Genomic DNA, 20561 nt, shown 5'->3' with positions numbered 1-20561 from the left:
GGGACCCTAGTCTCGTCTTCTTCCTCTCTTTTGCTTCTTAGCTGGCCATGATGGAAGATATTATTTTTTCCATGCTGGGGATGGAACCCAGACCCTCACACATGCTAGACAAGTGCTCTGCTACTGAGCTACCCAGGAAAACATTTGCTCCCCACCTTTGCCATCCTGTACCTCCACCAAAAGCATAAAAGCCATGGGCCCATGTGACCATGAACTGGAACCTCTAAAATGATGAGCCATGGGGGCTGGGGATGTGGCTCCAGTGGTAGCATGCTCACCTGGCATGTGTGCGGCCTGGGTTCGATCCTCAGCACCACATACAAACAAAGATGTTGTGTCCACCAAAAAACTAAAAAATAAATATTAAAAAATTCTCTCTCTCTCAAATATAAATAAATAAATGAAATAAAATGATGATCCAAAAGAGACCTTTTTATTTTATAGGTTCAATTTCTTAGTTTTCTTTTTAACCATAATGGAAAACTAACACAGTGATTTATTTGAAGACAGGGTTTTTATACAAATAATTGACTTAAATTGAAGTCCTTGGATATGATTGGTGTCCTTATAAGAAGGGGAAAGCTAGACAGAGCCCATAGAATATGATGTGAAGACACACAAGAAGATTGCCATCTATGAGCCAAGGAATGAAACTTGGAGCAGATCCTCTCCTCACAGGCCTCAGGATGAAAGAGTCCCACTTACACCATAGAATATGGTGTGAAGAGACACAAGAAGATTGCCATCTATGAGCCAAGGAATGAAATTTGGAGTAGATCCTCTCCTCACAGCCCTCAGGAGGAAAGAGTCCCACTGACACCTGAGACAGTGTTGATCTTGGATCTTGGCCCAGGATGATTTTGAACTTCTAGGCTCCAGAAACATGAGGCAATAAATGCCTGTTATTTAAGCCACCCTATCTGTGGTACTTGTTATAGCAGCCCTGGCAAATGCATAGCATCACTCAGAGAAGCATTAGGAGTCATTACAAGATTTTTGAGGCCATGTGCAGTAGTTCATACCTGTGAGTCCCAGCTACACAAGAGGCTGAGGCAGGAGGATGACTTGAGCCCAGGAATTTGAGACCAGCCTGGGTAACACAGTGGGATTCTGAGTCAAAGAAGAATGATCTGGTTTACAGGTTCCCTTGGCTGCTGGGTGGTGAATGGACTCCTGGTGGGGGACAGGGAGAGGGTGCAATCAGAAGGAAGATAAGGAAGCATTGCAGAAATCTGGGCACATAGGTGATCAGGGTTAGGCAGGATCACTGACAGCAGCTGGGAAATGGTCAGATTTTGGATATGGTTTGAAAGTAGAATCATGGGATAGTCTGGTTGGCTGGGTGTTGTGAGAGAAAAGGGAAAACAAGGATAACTACAAAATCTGGGGATGTGCCACTGGAAGGATAGAACTTTCACGGGCAGGGATGACAGAGACTGTAGGAGAAATGGCTTTTGGGATCAGCAGGAATTTAATGAGTGATTATTAATTGGGGATGTCTATTAGTTATCTAAGTGAAGCTGTCAAGAAGAGAATTGAGGGCTGGGATTATGGCTCAGCAGTAGAGTGCTCCCCTAGCATGGGCACGACACAGGTTCAATTCTATACACCACATTAAAAAGAAAAAGAAGAGAGTTGAACATGAGAGGCTGTGATCAGGGGAAGTTCAGGGCTGGAGATTGGAACCTGGGAGGTGTCAGCATCTGGAAGATACTCAAAACCAAAAGACTGACAAGACCACATGGGTGGAGAGTAGATGGAGAAAAGTCAGAAGACCAAGCCCTGGCTGTCCCCTCCCACAGAGGCCAGGGAAAAGGCTGCTAAGGTAACAAAAAAATTGTGACCAGGGAGGCTGGAGGACCCATAGGAGGCAGTGGGGTCCTGGAAACCCAGTGAGAGCATGTCTGAGGGAGGAAAGGGTGAGCAGCCATGTCAAGTTATAACAGCTCCTGGCACCTGGCGAGAGCCAAGTGAACACGAATTTGTTCTTATTTTTTTGATCATGTTTTGTCTCGACCCCTTGCCCGCAAGGAAGACGCAACTCGGGAATCTTCTTTCAGCAGTTTATTCAGGCCTTTAATCATGTGTCTCTGGAAGCTTCTACTACTACTACTACTACTACTACTACTACTACTACTACTACTACTGCCACTGCTACTGCTACTGCTACTGTTACTGCTACTGCTACTACTACTGCTACTCTACTCTACTTGTACTTCTCCTCCTCTACTCCTTCACCCGAGCACCCCAGCCTTGATAAAGCACATCAAGCCCCAATGCACAACTGCCACGTGGATCTTTCTCATAGGGTGTTTTACAGCTACGTGCCAACTCTCCCAAAATAAGGAGTTGTTTATAACAGGCCACGGCGCTTATCAGCGCCATCTTGTAATGGCAACCACGGTTCACAGAAACGGCTCACCACAATGTTTGCAAGGAGGGAGTGAGCAAGAAACATGGCGAATAAAAGCAAAATCTTCATGCACCACCACATAGAGGGAAAAGCTGATGTCTCAAATGGATAAATCAAGAAACAGCAGGGAAAGCATATTTAGAAAATGGAGGCAAAATGCCTCAAAAAGTTCTAAATGGATCCCTCAGAGGAGAGAGGTACAGCTGAGGAGGTGAGGGGATGGCTGAGACAGGGGGGTTAAAAAATAAACCTTTGATATGATTGGATTTTAAACTATTGTGTGTGTGTGTGTGTGTGTGTGTGTGTGTGTGTGTATATATTCTTTGATGAAGACATTCTAAAGGACATAAAAAGAGAAATTTTGCACACATGAAACTGTGAAAGGTGGTTTGTGAATCGTGTTTTGGGTGGCTCAGAGCCCCTCATGGCTGTAGGGCTGATGTGGACATATTAGCTCCCCACCTCAGGACTCCTTGTTTAATGACATCTTACATGCACTGTAGGGCATTTTATTCTTTTATCACTAAACTCTTTTTCTGACCTAGTGAGATAGACCTCAGAAACTCAGGAAGGCCAGAAATAATGGGCCACAGAGGGAAGAGGAGAGACCATACAGGAAGTTATTAGAAATATTTTCTTTTGGCCAGGTTCTCTCTCCTCTGCTCCCTCACTGCTGCTGAGGGTGGGTAGAAACTGGGGTAACATTTTCCCACCCCATCTCTCTGTCACAATGTAATCTCCCTCAGAACAGCCACCCTGAACCACCCCAGGCTTGGGAAAGACAATGTGACCTTTGTGCTTCAGTAAATAAGAATTTTCAGGAGATCAACAGAAATGCAGATAGAAAATGACTGAAATGACTGGGTATTAGGAGGGAATGGTGACCTGAATGATGAAGAAGACATTGGAGGGAGGAGAGGGTGGAAGTGCTAAGATCCAGTAATGACATGATGCACAGCTATTTGCTTATTCTCAGTGACTTTTGCTCCAAATGAGTGGTTTCAGCTCTCACACAGTGAAGTGCAAAGCAGGAATCCAGTGCTCACTATGAAGGACTTCCAGGGGGAGGCACAGTGGTCTAGAGGTCCCCTAGCATGGCAGAGAGAGGCTGGGAAAGCAAAGCAAGAAGGAAATGGAAAGGGAATTGGAAAGTAGGAGGTGGGAGAGAGCAAAGCTAGATAAGACTAGGGAAAAAAGTATAAAAAGGAAGATAAGACATAATATGTTGGAAACAGGGAAAGAGCTGGCCAAAGAAATGAGTTTGGTTGTTATTTTGTGGATGGGTGCAATGGGTTAGTGTATTAGTTTCTTAAGGCTGCCATATCAATTACCTTAAACTTGAGGGCTCAAAAGTGAACATGTGGATTCTCTTAGAGTTCTGGAGGTCAGGAATCCAAAATTAAGTTGATAGCAGAACCATACGTTCTCCAAAGGTGCTAGGAGAGGATCCTTCTTTCCTCCTTTTTTCTTCCTTGCCACTTCCAGCTTCTGGTCACATTCATAGGTTGAGAGCACCTTGAGAAACATAGCAAGACCCTGTCAAAAAAAAATAGGCCTCAGAGATTGCTGCCTCTCTTAGCCACGTGAGGATGCAGGAAGAAGTTGACATTCTGCTCTCCTCACCAGGACCCAACTATGCAGGTGTACTGATCTTGAACTTCCCAACCTTTAGATCTAAAAGAAATAAATGTTTGCTATGAAAGCCACCCAGGGTATAGTATCTGTCCTAGCAGCCTGAATTGGCTAAGGCAGGGGACTAGGATTTGAGGTAATAATTATTCAACTAACTTGTTATCCTCTTTGTGACTTAAATGGCATTCTAAAGAGGAAGAATTTCTGAAGACAATTGGGAGAAAATTTAAGTCCTTAAAAAAAGAAAGAAGAAAAAAAATTTTTAAATTGAATGGCTCAATGAGAATTTATTAAAAAGTTGAAGCCTGAAACTGTTGCTCAGTGGTTGGAGCTCCTGCCTAGCATGCAGGAGGAGGGCCTGAGATCCACCCCCAGCATAAACCAAACAAAATAAAAAAAAATGAAAACCAGCCAACCAACCAACTAACCAATCAACAAACAAAACCCCTGGAGTATAACTGGAAAATCAGAGCACTTGAAAACCTGAAAGTTGAAAAAAATCTCTGATAGAAGAGATGTGTTCTCCTGTTACTATGTCATTGGATTTTGTTTGTGATAATGTAAACAGTATAGAGCAGGCATTTAGCAAAGCAATAAATATGGTTCTGACATTTCCAAGGATCCCTGTGCTAACAGATTTTCAAAATATATATATATATATATATATATATATATATATATATATATATATATATATTCCATCAATTTAGCAGATTCTGAAGCTCCAAAGTCCCATCCCAGGCCTTGTGAGGGGAGTCATTAAGAATGTGACTGGATGGTACCTTCAGAGAGTTTAGGGTCTGGAGTCACACCCTTGAGAAGGGAGTCCTGAGAAAGGGAATACAGAGAATTCAGTGGGAGGAATCACAAAAAGCTTCCTGGAGAGAGGGTCTGAAAGTGTGATGTAGGAGGAAGATCCTTCTGGGCACAGGCAAAAGCAGAGCTGAGACATGGGGGAGTTCATGTTAGATTTCCATTGCTGTGGCAAATACCTAAGATAGACAACTTAGGAAAAATTTGGCTCATGGTTTCAGAGGTTTCAGTCTGTGATCTGCTGGTCCTATTGTTTTGGGCTTAGGCAAGTCAGTACCTCATGTCAGGAATGCATGGAAGAGGACACTGTTCACCCCATGGCTGCTGGAAAACAAAAGACAGGAACTAGTTGGAGTTCCGATATCCTCTTCAAGGGAATGTCCCTATTGATCTAAGTTCTTACCACTGAGCCCCACCTCTTAATGATTCTATCATTTCCCATAATATTACAGGCTGGAAACAAAGCTTTAGCATATGAGTCTTTGGAGGATAGTTAGCTAAACTGTAACAGAGCTCATGGCATATAAGGGAGATAGTGAGTGGTTCCATTAGGTTGGAGGTTAGAGTCTGTGGAAGAAAGTAATTTGGATTAGGCATGGTGAGGTTGGTCGAGGCTGGTTCATGCAGGGCCTTGAGGGCCACACAAAGAATTTTACCCTGCAGATACATTCTTAGATTGAAAGAGAAGGCACATCCTGGGGGAGGGGGGTGGCTCGAGATTCTACAGGGAGTAGAATAGTTGGAAATAACTCCTCCCAAAACTTTAGTGCACTCTCCAGAACAAGTCTCCTACCCTTTCACTAATGACCTACAGCTTTGAGCAGGAAATGGCACTGCCAAGTTGGGCTTGAGAGACAGTCACCTGCAGCTACTTGTGAGGTTTGATGGGGGTGGAATGAGATCAAGGCAGAGTCCCATGGGGAGGCCACTGCAGTTATGAGGAAATGAGCATTGATCGAAGGTAGTGGCTGTAAGAAGAGGAAAAACGGAAAGGAACTGCCCCTGAGATCTTAATTATTTGTGAAGCACACACAGTACCAGTGGGACCAGATTCAGGGGGAAAGATTTTCTTGCTGGCTGCTCACTCCTTATTTGGGATAAGATACTGTGCACATGAGTCTCTCAGCCTCTTATCTCATGGTAGTTCTTAATGCTCTATTGGTTTTGAGGCCAGGCAGGTCAGTGACTGAGATGAGATGCTCATTTATTCTCTGATATTTTTCTTCCCTCAAATTCTCTGTTTCATATATACTGGGGGATGGGAGGATGAGTACCAAGAGTGGGGGCAGTGGTATGGGTGTTGGAAGAGATGGAAGAACACACTGGAAGTTAGACATCTCATGAACCAAAGTTTTAGCTCAACTCTCCAGTGAGCATGCTATTCACCCAACTCAGACCCTGAATTGTGGGATTATCCTTGCCTCCCCTCCTTCTCCTTCTCACTCTTCATCCAGTCTGCCAAATTCTACCCTCCTTTGACCAGCCAACATGGATGAACCTATGGCCAATCAACATGGATGTTAAGTGTGAAAAACCAGTCACAAAAGGCAAATTCTATATGATTCTACTTATCTGAGGTGTTATAGTAGTTAAATCCATAGAGAGAATCTTGTTTGCCAGGGGGTGAGGGAAGTGAGAATTGAGGAGTAATTGTTGAATGGGCACAGAGTTTCCATTTTACAAAATGAAATGAGTTCAGGAGATGGATTGTGGTGATGCTTGTATAACAGTGTGAATATATTTAATGTCACTAAAGTGTATAATTAGAAATGCCACTGAACTAAAAATGCTTAAGACCCTGGTGTGGTGATGCACACCTGTAATCTCAGTGACTGGGAAGATTGGGGCAGGAGAATCATAAGTTTAAGGTCAGCCTCAGCAACTTTGTGAGGCCCTCAGCATCTTAGTGAGATTCTGTCTCAAAATAAAAAAATAAAAATGGCCAGGGATGTAGTTCAGAGGTAAAGCCCCCACTGGGTTTAATCCCAGTACAGAAAAAAAGGCTTAAGAAAGAAAATTGCAAAATTATATGTATATTACCACCATTTAAAAATAGATCTGCATTTGACACACACAGACACCTAGTCATCACTGAGCACCTTCAGGCTATCAGCCTGGTCCAGGCCATCTCTCTCTCATCTCAATTATACCAATGACATCATACGTGATCACACAATCTGCCCCTCTTGCCTTGTACTTACCAACCCTACCATATTTGTTAGATTATTAATTTATTAATAGTTTGTTGTCCCCACTAAAACCTAAGTTCCAGAAGCACTAGCCTTTCTGTCAGGCTTGTTGCTATATTCCAAGCATACAGAATAATGCCTTGCTCCTAGACATTCAGTAAATTGTCGCCACCACTTGCCACAACAGGCAAAAAATCAGATAAGGAGAAACCACACCAAGTATTTCAAAGAAGGAGAGATTGATACAGTAGTCTCACTTATCCACTTTCTGCTGTGTTATTACCCTTCCTCAACCACAGCCCAAAATATTAAGAGAAAAATTTCAGAAATAAACAATTTTTAAGTATTATATTGTGCACCATACTGAACAGCGTGATGATATCTTATGCCATTCTGCTCCTTCTTGCCTGAGACCTGAATTGGCCCCTTGTCCACCATGTCCATGCTGTATATGGTACTTGCCTGTTGGTCACTGGGTGGCCATTTTGGTTATCAGACCAAGTGTTGCTATGTCAGCATATTGCCATCAGTGCTCTATTTTATCTTTAGTTATTGTTGTTGGTCTCTTACTCTTACTGATAAATTAAACTAGCCTAAGTATGTATGTATGGAAAAAAAACATACTATAGATTGGGTTGAGTTTTACCTATATTTATATGCCCACTGAAGGGTCTCAGAATGTATCACCGTTGAAGAGGGGGGCTGCTGTGCAAGGAATTAGGGGCTTGCAAAATGACAGAAAGGGTGGTGGTACAAAGGTAATGGAAAACCATCACTAGCTGTCAGGCCCACCAGTAGATTTTAGGAAAATAGGAACTTCTAGAACCTGCAGGAATCACTGCCAGTATCACATTTGCCTCCAGCACTGAGGTGGGACTCACCAATGTTGGACCAAAACTCTTATCTGCCAGGCTTCCCCACTGCTGATGGGGAGGAGGGTGGGCTAGATGGTTTGCAAATCTTTCATTTCCAAACCTCACTTGAGTGCCCATCTGTGAACCCTCCTGGTGGGTGTCCTGGAAAACATAGTGCCTCTGCTTCTAGCTCCTGCAAATACAGATGGCAGATTACTATAGAAGAGGCTGACAAACCCACTAGAAGTAGACAGTGTCCACCATGTTTTCTCTTCTTAATTTTTCTGCACTTTTACCTTTAAAAGATACTTTCTTAGGTGCAGATGGACACAATACCTTTATTTTATTTATTTATATGTGGTGCTGGGGATTGAACCCAATGCCTAACACGTGCTAGAAAAGTGCTCTACCAATGAGCTACAAACCCAGCTCTGCACTTATATCTTTACAGTGGAAGAAAAACTTTCTCCAGGAAAGAAATTAGTGATACTAGTTTCAAGGATTGAGATATGTTGGACTTCAGCAACTCCACATGATGAGACTGTCTACCTTAAATTTCCAAAAAGTAATTACACTGAGTCAGGAATTAGGAATTAGGGGCTTTCAGAATGACAGAAAGGGTGGCAGTATAAAGGTAAAGGAAAGCCATCACTAGCTGTCAGGCCCACCACTGGATTGCAAGTTTGCAAGGAGGATTGCAAGTTTGAGGTCAGCCTCAGCAACTTAACAAGGCCCTAAGCAAATTAGCAAGACCTTGTCTAAAAATAAAAAAAAAATAAATAAAAAGGGTGGTGAAGTAGCTCAGTGGTAACATACAACTGGGTTAAATCCCAGGTAACAAAAAAGAAAAGAAAAAAATAAGGTAATTAGAGATGAAATGCTTATAGGTATAATGTGTGTCAAGCACTGAATATATAAGACTATTATACAAATTATATAATTTATTATTCATGACATGAGCATTATTATTCCTCTTCATTTTATAGATTAGGAGAAAGGCGGTGCAGACTAAGCAACTTATCTAAGGTTGCAGACCTAGAAGCCTGTGGGACCAGAATTTGAAATAAGGTTGTCTCACTTTGTAGCCTGAGGGTTTTTTGTTTGTTTGTTTATTTGTTTTTATTTTTCTATTCATAGTGTTAGGGAGAACCCAATGCCTCGCACATGAGGCAAGTGCCTTGCCACTGAGCTGTACCCCAGCCCTGGAGCTCATAAAGCTTAGATTCCATTGTCCCCCCCCAAGCAAAAATAACAGTTCTAGGGATTCTTGGATGTCAGCTATAAGAACATGCATGAAGGAAGAGTTCTATAAATCTATGTAAACTTGTTAATGACATAAAACTAAGCAAGATTACCTGAATGTAATGCTTGAGAATTTGAAAAACAAGCCAGGAATAGGTCTCAAGTGGCATATCCCTCTGGGTCAGGGAATCCTGGAGAGAGGAGAAAGGTAAGTAGAGAGAAGTATGTTTTGTGATTTGGAATTCTAATCCTTTTCTTTCCCTGTTGACTTCTCTCACGATATTTGGCATATTATTTAACCTTTTTGTGTTTGGGGGATTCTCGTAGTTAAAAGTGAAATAACTGTGTTAATATTACTCATAGGATAACTAGGGTGTGGGGAATCCTAATCACTTAGTATGAGCTCTTCTGAAACCCCAGCTTCTGAAGAGTGATATTCTCTGCTGGCAGAAAATTGAACATTGCACTAGAGGATCTTCCAGGTGTCATTTAAAATTCAGTGGTGATGGGCTTGTCTCTGGTAGCAAAGGAAGCTGACCGCAGTCTTCCAGCTTTTGCAGTCATTATTTTTACCTTGAAACCATGCACCTTCTTTAGTTTAATTTAAAGCTATCATTCCTAATTTTAATCTTCAAGAACTAAATGTGTTTCTGCTTTTGTTCTCACCCTTAGGAATGGACTCACTGAAAACAGTCTTGACAACTAAGACCATAGCTGAGCTCTTTAAGATTTTGTGTGTATTCTAGTTGTTCGATCTTCACTTCAAAGCCATCTTTTCTTAAGTTTTTTAATTACTGCAATCACAGACTACATTTATTTTTTTTGGGCTACAAGATGTTCAGAACAGAATGCAATAATGTAGATTAAGTTTCATATAAAGAACTAGAGAAACTAGGGCTGGAGCTCAGTGAGTGAGGGTTTGCCTAGAATGCATAAGGCCCTGGTTTCTATCCCCAGAATTGTTTCCCTCGAAAAGCATTTGAATCAGGACACACATGGATTTCCTCCATATTGATGTAATAGTCAGTGTCATGCTGAGTGTTAGGGATTTAAAGATTAAGAACCTGGCGACTGGCCTCAGGGAGCTCATAGACTAATGGGCACCATGAATTTGACATTGAATCATTAAATGGACAAATGGACATTTCAAACCTTAAGTTGGAGCTTTGTAATTAACAATCATTTTGTACCTTAGCATTGCTCAGTGGCTTTAAGACTCTTTAGAAACATTGCTCAGTGGCTTTAGGACTCTTTAGTACCTTACCCAAGGTTGCAGACCTAGAAAGCTGTGGGGCCAGAATTTGAACTCAGGTTGTCTCACTTTGTAGTCTGAGGGGATTTTTGTTTGTTTTTTATTTATTTTTTTAAAATTTATGGTGTTAGGGATAACCCAGGGCTTAGCAGGGAAAAGAGGGCAAATGAAAACCTATGACAGCTCAAGCATATTGTTAGTTATTAGGGACACTGGGTAAGTAAGATTGTAGTTTTGGAGGGATTGTGGAGAATGTTTTGTGAAGTGGAATGAACTGGGAAATGCTTCCTGTAGGAATTGGGCCTGCCTTGATATAGCACATGTTTATGTTAATTTTGAGCCTTTTTATCTCTTGCTTGTCTTTAGGGAGAATTGCTTTCTAAATGGCTGCCATGTAGACATGGTTCAAAATTTCTCTCCTTGATGTGGGAGATGTGATGTTTCTGGCTTGCTTTTGTGATTTTGATTTTCTTATACTTTGGAGACTGTGCTTTCACACTTTATTTCAAATTTCTCAGGAGTGTTGGCAACACTTCTCAATTTAGCTCATCTCTGCTTTTCATCCTTTGCTGTTTACTACTCCTTAAAGATCATTTGTTAAGATTTCAAGTAAATCCAGGTGGCATGGTCCATGCCTGTGGTCCCAGCTACTTAGAAGGCTGAGGCAGGAGGCTCACTTCAGCCCAGGAATTCAGGGACAGCTTGGGCAACATAGTGAGATCTGGTCTAAAAAAAAACACCAAGAACACAACTAAGACCATATCTGAGGCTGGCCTCTGGTCTCTCTGCTTTGTACTAAGGACCACAGGTCCAATTTATGGTTAGAGGCTTTGGTTATATTTTTCAATCCATGCACCTGTTTTTACCTGAAAGATGTAATTTACTAAGATTCACTGTGGTAAAAGCTTTACTAAAACAAGCATCTGTAACTCTAGGGGAGTCTTTTCATCCGGCAGATCAAGTGAAACTATTCAAAAGCAGTGAGGGATGCTAGGGCAGGGCTTCTTTCCTGTAGGACCTGGGTATGTATTGCTCCCTTCTCTTAAAACATTGTGGAAATTTATTTTCCTTATTTCTCTTAATAAGTGTCCACAGTTCTGTGAAGGCAGTAAACTTGGTCACATGAAAATGCAGTTAAGTGGGGGTTACAGGCCTTTCTTTTCAACTCCTTTTCATCTGTTCTTGTCCATTCAGAACACTGAGGCCTTTGGTTTTTATTATTAATTTTTGGATACCTGTGATTCAGTCCTCATTGGCAGGGGTTTGAAAAGACTCACAAGCAGGACCTCATGCACAGTAGGCATTTAATAATGACTGGTTCTCATGCATACTGAGCAATCCTGTGAGTGACGTTTCACTCTTCTTTCCTGTTATGTGGAGACTAAGATAAGCCAGCTAGTCACATGGCCCAGGTTCTCTCGGTGCCTCATTATTCTCCTGAGATTTGGTTTCTTATTGTGGAAATGAGAAGGCTGTGGCTGGGAAACAGGTCGCTGTGAGGAATTATAAACCAATAAAGTGATTGCTTAGCATATGGCTGAATGTCAAGGGCAATATAAATGCTTAATTTCATTTATTTAATAGTAGTTGGGTGGCCACGTGAATGTTGCTGTGGAAACCATAACTCCTGAATTCCCTGACAAATGCTTTAAATGAAGCTTTACATTTAAGTCCTTTTTTCTTCTTTTTTAATGTTGGAAAAGTAATAAGAAGGATCACAGCTTGATCTCTATCTCAGCCATTTTAAAAAGAAACTGTATGAGATGCCATCATTCCCTATCCACAGCACCTATTTTCAAGTTCTACCACCTCATCCCTCCCTTTTGTTTTCCCCCAAATTCATGTCTCCCATTCATCCATCCATCCATCCACCCATCCATCATCTATCCATCCAGAAAGACTCATTCCCAAAACCTGAGCTGGATGGGCCAAATTGAGTAGATCAGAAATATTGACTAAAACAATGCAGTGTTTCTTTGGGTGATGGAAATGTGATGGCGGGTGTTGTATAACTAGGGGGATTAAAGGCAGGTGACAAAGGCAGTGTATGGGGCAATGATGGTGGAGGCTTTGCAAATTCAGAGGAGTACCAGAATCTCCCCCTGTTGGTTCCTTGGCCTCCACAAGTGGCAACACACAGCTGAGAGACACAATCTATAGTATGGGCAACAATAACACTATTTAGAAAAATTGGACTTGATTTTAAGCCCTCATTGGAGGAATTCCTGGGATCCTATGCCCCTGCTGTAAGTCCTTCTTTCCCCTGAGCAGTTAGGTGTCTTTCCTCTTCACCAGGGCATTGGAAAATCTTTCCTGAGCTGGGTGAGCTTCTCTGCCCATCACCCCTGTTCCTGACACTCCTGCAGCCTAATCTTGGTCATTCCAGCACTAGCTGAGGCATGTGGCTTAGGTGGAGACAGCCCACCTTCTTCTCCTAGCCATGGTGACCTTATTCTGGCAGTTCCTTACAGAGATCACAAATTTTATATTAAGCACACATTCTCAGGGTTGTTTATATTATTGTTTTTTAAATGGCTCTTCTATTGCTAACGGTGATTAACTAGTGCCTTTTGATGCTCTTCCCAGTGTTGGGGTTCACTCTCCCAAGATTCTTTGATCTGACTTAAAGATAGACCCTTTGGGTTTGGAACTAGACGCTGGGATTCTTGAAATGAGCATGCAGATTAACTCTGGGACTTTTAATTCAAAGGGAAAGAGGAAAATTGTGTTATTCTGGTTGTATCTTTTCTAAAACAAACACATTATTGTTCTCCCTGCCCCTACTTTATTTTTTAAAAATTGTTGTTGAACACTTTTTCCATCTCTCTTGCCCAGCTCACAGGACTGGAAGTCATCCTTGACTCCTCCAGTTCTCTCCTCACACCTATTTATTCCATAGCCTAGCTGATTGAGTGCTGCTAATTCTGAAATTGATCCTTCATTATTATTCCCTCCTTTACCTCCCTCATCACTTGTAAAAACAGCTTTATTTGGTTATATTTTACATGTGGTAAAATTCACATCATACAAGTACACAGTTCAATATTTTTTGATGAATGTACAGAGTGAAGTAGCCATCATCATAAATCAGTTTCCGAACATTATCATCCCCTTAATTAAATTAGTGGTCTCTCATTTCTAATTTCATTCGCTTAGAGTAATGCTTTTAAGGTGCATCCATTATTGCAGCATATACAGTTCTTTGTTCCTTTTTATTACCAAGTAATATTCTATTGTATGGATATGTCATTCAAACAATGAATGGGCTGAGGGCTATTGGGATTGTTTTTCAATTTTTGGCTATTATGAATAATGCTGTCAGGATTTTTTGCATGGAAGTCTTTGTGTGAACACAGATTTGTGATTTTGATTCTCTTAGGGTAGACACTTAGTGGAAATGATGGGAGGTGTAATAATCTTACATTTAACTTTTTGAGAAACTATCAAAATGTTTCTCAAAGTGGCTATATCATTTTACACTTCCACCAGCAATGTATGAATGTTCTCCTTTCTCCATCCACATCCTCAACAGTATTGCTAGGCCTTTATTTTTTTGTCATGGAGAGTATGAATGATATTTCACTGTGGCTTTAATTTTTCATTTTCCTAGTGACATGTTGAGCAGCATCCCATGGATCAGTTGTTGGATCACATCTTTTGCCCACTTTTTAAAAACATTTTTTTTAGTTAGAGATGGACATAATGTCTTTATTTTATGTTATTTAATTTTATGTGGTGCTGAGGATTGAACCCAGTATCTCACTTATACATGGCAAATGCTCCACCACTGAGAAACAACCTCAGCTCCCTTTTGCCCACCTTTGATGAGGTTGTTTTCTCCTTATTGAATTGTAATGCCCTTTCTCCATCTCTTTCTACCTTCTAACTAGTATGCTCACCTCAACCCTTTTATAAACTGCTATTAAATCAATGTGAACACATGGCTTTGGTGCCAACCCTCATACTCTAAACCCCTCAGTGTTTTCCCCATTGCCTAAAGTTCAGACTCCTAACTTAACATTTGAAATTATGTGATGTGGCTCCGTACTCCTACAGACACTGAAAAATGGCTCATGTGTGACCTCCCTGTTGTTTTCTTCAGGACAGACTGTTTCTTCCCCATGCCTTCCTCAGTTTCCTAGCCAGCCATTCTGCAAGGCTCAGCACAAAGCCACTTTCCCTAAAGGTTCTGTCTTGATTTCCTCCTCTGGAAATCTCTTGCTATCACTCTGACCTTTCCTAACTCTGTATTTTTCTTTTGTCCTACTTACCTGTTTGCTGATCAGTAAATGGTTTGCTGTTTTTAGACTTTTTAAATATAAATGTTTCCAGGCACCCACTCCACTTGCCTAGAAGGATACTCTAGTTCAAAATTCATTTGAATGGTCATCAATTAGATATGTAGAGGTTTTATTTTATTCTGTGTCTTGGACTTCTGCAGTTTGGTGTGTGTGTGTGTGGGGGGGGTGTTGGGGTGTGTGTGTGTGCACAAGTAACTGAACCTCACGGGCACTCTGCCACTTAACTACATCCTTATGATTTTTATTTTGTGACAGGGTCTCACTAAGTTGCCAGGCTGGCCTCAAATTTGGAATCCTCCTCTCTCAGCCTCCTGAGCAGGTGGGATAATGGGCTTTCACCACCTAACTCAGCTTTCAAGTGTCCCACCTGCCACCCACGTGCTGCACCTGTAATCCCAAGGCCATAGTCTCTGTTTGGGGACCAAGGAAAAGTTTGTGTTTTTCCCTGGCACTCTCCCTGCTGCATCTGTGTCTCTGGGCAAGTTCCTCTAGAGCACTCCGGATTCCATCTCGTATAATCCTAACTTCAAATTTAGGAAGTTATAGAGTGTTATTGGCTTTTTCCTTTGGAAACTAAACTTAAATATATTTATTATAAAATGCTTATTTTAATCATCGTTTTTTTAACCAGATTCCTTTTTTGTCCCTGGCTTTGGCTAGGCATAAAAGCATGTGTGTTTGTGCATGTATATGTTATATGTGCACATACATGCAAGTGTGAGTATCTGAATGTGCCTGGCCACAAATGCCCCGTGAGTGGCATGCGATACATCCTTTGTACTCACACTCCTTATTTTTCCTTTCCAAATAACCAAAACTTACTTGAATTTCCTTTTTTTAATTTTAATAAGCTTTTTCTATAATATTAAATGTCTTACAGTATACAGGTAGACACTCCACCCAGTTGCTATACTCTTTTAATAATTTTATGTTTTTGTTAGTGTATTGCAGTTATATATAATAGTATGGCTCATTTTGATATAATCATAAATGCATATAGAATCATTTGTTCTTTTCACTCCCTAATACTTCTCCTTTTCTTTCCTTCCTCCCACTTCCTGATCCTCTTCCTCTCTTCTACTAGTCTTACTTCTATTTATTGTTTTTGTAATTGGTGCATTCAATACATTAAAGTGGAGTTCACTGTGGTATATTCATACATGCATACAGCATTAATTGATCAATTTCATTTTGAAGTTGCTTCCCTTATCCTCCCTTCCCTCAGCCCCTTCCTCTACTCTATTGTTCCCCTTTTTACTTTCATCTCTCTCCTCCACCCCTACTTTTTCCCCTTATTTCTTTTTAGCTTCTGCAAGTAAGAGAAAACATTCCTTGACTTTCTGAGTCTAGCTTATTTTACTTGGCATCATGTTCTCAAATTCCACCTATTTACCAGCAAATGACATAATTTCATTCTTCTTCATGGCTCAGCAAAACTCCATCATGTGTATATTCCGCATTAAAAAATAACCCATTCATCCGTTAATGGACACCTAGGCTGGTTCTATAATGTGGCTATTGTGAATTGTACTACTAGAAGCATTGGTATGCATTCATCACAATAGTATGCTGATTTTATTTCCTTTGGATAAATATCAAGAGGTGGGACAGCAGAATTACATGATAATAATTCCTTTCCTAGCCTCTTGAGAGCTCTCCATATTTATTTCCAAAGTCATTGTACTTATATACAGTCCCACCAACAATGTTAAAGTGTACCTTTAAAATCCTCAATCCTCACCAGCAATTTTTGCTTGTATTCTTTGATGAATGCCATTCTAACTAGACTGAGATAAAATTTCAATGTAGTTTTAATTTGCATTTCCCTATCTACTAACGATGTAGAATTTTTTCATATGTTTTTTGACCATTTATGTTTTTGCTTTTGAGAAATGTTTGCTTTATTTGTTTATTTATTGATTGGATTTTTTGGTGTTAAGTTTTTTGAGTTCTTTATGTATTCTGGGAATTAATCCCTTGTCAGGAGAGTAGCTAGCAAAGATTTTCTCCCATTTTGCAGGCTTTTTCTTCACATTCTTAATTGTTTCTTTTGCTGTGCAGAAGCCTTTTAATTTGATGCCATCCCACTTATTGATTCTTGGTTTTAGTTTTTGAGATTTAGCAGGCTTATTAAGGAAGTTGGTGCTGGTGCCAATATGTCTGAGGGTGGAGCTTTGTTTTCTTCTCAAAGTTGCAGTGTTTCTGTTCTAATTCCTAGGTTTTTGGTCCACTTTAGGTTGATTTGTGCATGGTAAGAGACAGAGATCTTGTTTCCTTACACACTTACTATTTTGATGTTAAATTCCAGTCTTTATTTTTTCTTGATGCATATGCAATTTTCTTCTGGCTGTACTATGTATACTTCTGATTTTTTAAACCTTACACTAGTATCTTATCAAATCTTCCCATTGTATCATCCTTTTATGAAAACATTTTAAGGGCTGCATGGTATTCCACTGTCTGATTAGATTGTTAAGTTATTAAAGCCATCTCCTCCTGAGCCACATGCAGGTTGTTTTTCTTCCTTTGCTATTATAAATAGTGAGCCATTAGGATGTTGTGATCTTTTTTCCAAGCAGGTTATTTTCTGGGATATGTGGCAGCATGGCTCCAGGTTGTCCTAATGTCAGCAGGCTGAGCACTTGTTGTCTGATCTTCACTCTCCTATTTTATTTCTTTATTTTGGTACCAGGGATCAAAGCCCAGGGTACTTAACCACTGAGCCACATCCCCATCCTTTTATAGTATTAGAAATTTTAAAATTTGAGATAGGGTCTTGATAAGTTGCTCAGGGCCTGACTAAGTTGCTGAGGCTTTGAATTTGTGATCCTCCTGACTCAGCCTCCTGAGTTGCTGGGATTACAGGCCTGCTCCACCAAGCCCAGCTTGACCTTAACTCTTTAAAAGTACTGAAATAAAAAAATCACTACTTTGGCCACATGAATTTGGTTCACATGATTTCCCTTTCTATGCCTTTATCTTCTTAATTGTCAATTTGGGGCTGCAATCAAGACTTAGAATTGGGACTGGGCATGTGGCTCAGGGGTAGAGATCCTGCCTAACATGCATGAAGCCCTGCATTCTATTCCTAGCATATCTCTCTCTCTCTCTCTCTCTCTCTCTCTCTCTCTCTCTCTCTCTCTCTCACACACACACACACACACACACACACACACACACACACACAATTTGGAATTTAGCAGAATAAATTTATAAGCAGAATTATTTATAAGAAAAAAATGATTAACAACTGAACTGATATTCGAAGAGTGGAAAGGAATTATCAGCTTTCCAAGATAAGCACCCTCCTCTTCCACTACAGTAGTGACCAAGTATACAGATTAAAGTCATCAGCTTTCTGGGGACTCTTTGGAAGCCCACTCATGATCATATGGTTCAAGAACACCAGTAGATCATATGAAAATATTGTCTGCATATTCATCAAGATACCACATGGACAGTGTAAGCTGCTTTAATTATCTTTCAAGGAGAAACACAGCCGTCTCTGGCACATGTGCTCCACTCCACTGGCTCTGTTGGCATGTCACTGCCTAAACTGATATGGAAATTAGTTCAAAAGACAAATATTAAAAAGGGGTGGATTCTGTTATATTCTGCATTCTGCTTAGCAATTAGAAGTTGCCAGCCTGATTGTGTTTTTTTTAATTTTTTATTTATACCTTGAGGCTTTCCAAAAGACAATGACAATCCATGTTAGCTATGAAACTTAGGAGCTATTCACTTCTTAGGAATGCACAATGGGAAGGCATTCTCTGAAAATATGAAAATCCCATGAAACATTTCAAAATGTTCATTCAATAACTAAGCAACAAGGAGTATGGAAATAAACTCTTCATTTATGAACAGGTAATGAACCCTAACTGTTTTTGTACTTTGTACTCATTGATATACCAGAAAGAAACTGTTTATTACCCAGGAACAAAAATGGAATCAATAAAGTGATGTTCAAAGATGCTCTGGGCTTTAAAAAGTCAGCATACAATTTTTTTTTATTCCTAAAAATGGATGTTTTTTAACCTAAATTTTGAAGTAATGCTGTTACATCCTTGAATGTGAAGAAGTGAGAAGTAATTATCATCTATCTCTCTATCCCTCTGGGCAGGATTCAATTGTGTAACTGGGATTCTTCAGTGTAATAGAAAATAAAATTATAGCTAGCCTCTATAGGCTGCTAACTTCCAGAAAAAAACAAACTTTGAAATTATAAGACTTCTAAAAGCTAAAGGTAGACTTGAAAGAGTCACATTAAAACTAGAATTAGAGTACTCTGTGTACAATATTGAATTTCCAAATTATTAATGAAAACTATTAAAAGCTGGACAATGACAACAACAAACCTATTTAAGGGCACTGCAGAATGGTCCTCAGCAAGCAGAGACCAGAGTCGTCTCTAAGATTCAGTCCTTGAAACAAGGGTTATGTAGCCCCAAGCTAGCCCCAGGCTGCTGAGCATGGTGGGTAGATGGTCTGAGATTTTATAAGATGGAGTTCAGAGCTGTCAGAGTGGCTGGAAAAGGAGGAAGAAAATGCTGGAGAAGAGACAGCCACAGTAATGCAGTCCTAAAACAAGCATTGTTTCCCTCAAACTTTGGCTGATATTTTTAAAAACTCTGATATATGGAAGAGCTACAAGCAGTCCAGGGAAAGCAGCATGCAGATGATGAAAACAGTGAGCAGAGATTTAAGTGCTGACTACTGCAGGGGAGCAGAGTGTGGAGTCCCAGGTTCAGGACTTGGCAAACCTGTTGGACTTTCCCTTGAAACACCAGAGGGCCACACCTTTGGGTAAAGAGCAAGTCGCAGCACTAGGAATTTTCCTTGCAGCTAAGGGCAAAAACTAAATAGAACCACTCTAACAAAGCAGGGGGTAAATGGAATTATATTGTTGCCACTTCACATTTTAGGTGAAGTGGCATGATGTTAACTCTAAGCAGCCTGTGACAAATGAAAGATGCATATTATAATCATTAGAGGTAAAAAGTCAAGCCTCTCCAAGTTCTAGGTGATCCACTGGTAACTTACCTGCCTGCTAGACTAAAAAAATCAGTACTCTTCAATGAAGACAACAGAATATAATATTTCTACAATGTAGTATCCACAATATTCAGTATATAGTTAAAGATTATTGGCTATGAAATAAAAACAGGAAAATGTGATTCAGAGTCAAAGAGAAAAATCATTTTATTGAAAGTGGTTCCCAAATGAGTCAAATGTTGGAATTCAGAAAAGCATTAGGATTAGGGACAGGGATGTAGTTCAGTGGTAGTGCACTTGGTCCTGGGTTCTATCTCTAGCACTGGGGGAAAAAAAGAAAGAAAAGAATTTTAAAGCTGATATTATAACTACATTCAAAGAGTTAAAGGAAAAGAACAAATGAAATGGAAATGTCTTTCTTTCTCTTTCTCCTGTGTGAGTGTGCGTGTATGTGTGCATGTGCGCGCGCACACACACACACACACACACACACAATCTAAAATGAAAAAAATCACTGGATAGGCCTTATAGAAGAAGTAAGAATTGGTGAATTTAATGAAAGACAATATAAGTTATACAACACGTAGAATACAAGGATAAAAATACAATGAAAAGAACTTCAGTAACCCATAGGATAATATCAAACAGCATAATAACATACACATTTACAAAAGTCCCAAACAGAGAAAAAAGAGATAAAATAGGGCAGAAAGGGTATTTGAACAGTGACTGTAAATTGCTCAAATTTGATCAAAAACTTACCAATCAACTTATAGGTCCTAGAAATTCAGCAGACCTAAGCAGGATAAATGTAGAAAATCATATACAGAAACATCAGTCAAATTTCTGAAACCAAAGATAAAGAGAAAA

The 20561-nt window shown here is 40.2% G+C and overlaps 1 long non-coding RNA gene across 1 annotated transcript in view; it reads right to left on the bottom strand.

Annotated features, from left to right (window-relative positions):
* Positions 1 to 411: 411 nt before the first annotated feature.
* Positions 412 to 20561, bottom strand: part of LOC144374024 (uncharacterized) — a 135429-nt gene continuing 115279 nt past the window's right edge. The window contains exons 2-3 of the long non-coding RNA XR_013433566.1: positions 3745 to 3949; positions 412 to 1173 (exon numbers count right to left, since the gene is read on the bottom strand). This is a non-coding gene — a long non-coding RNA (uncharacterized LOC144374024). The remainder of the gene's footprint in view (positions 1174 to 3744; positions 3950 to 20561) is intronic.

This window comes from Ictidomys tridecemlineatus, unplaced genomic scaffold, assembly GCF_052094955.1.
Source record: "Ictidomys tridecemlineatus isolate mIctTri1 unplaced genomic scaffold, mIctTri1.hap1 Scaffold_55, whole genome shotgun sequence".
In the NCBI taxonomy this organism is placed as follows: domain Eukaryota; kingdom Metazoa; phylum Chordata; class Mammalia; order Rodentia; family Sciuridae; genus Ictidomys; species Ictidomys tridecemlineatus.
This window is presented reverse-complemented; position numbering and strand designations above follow the sequence as displayed.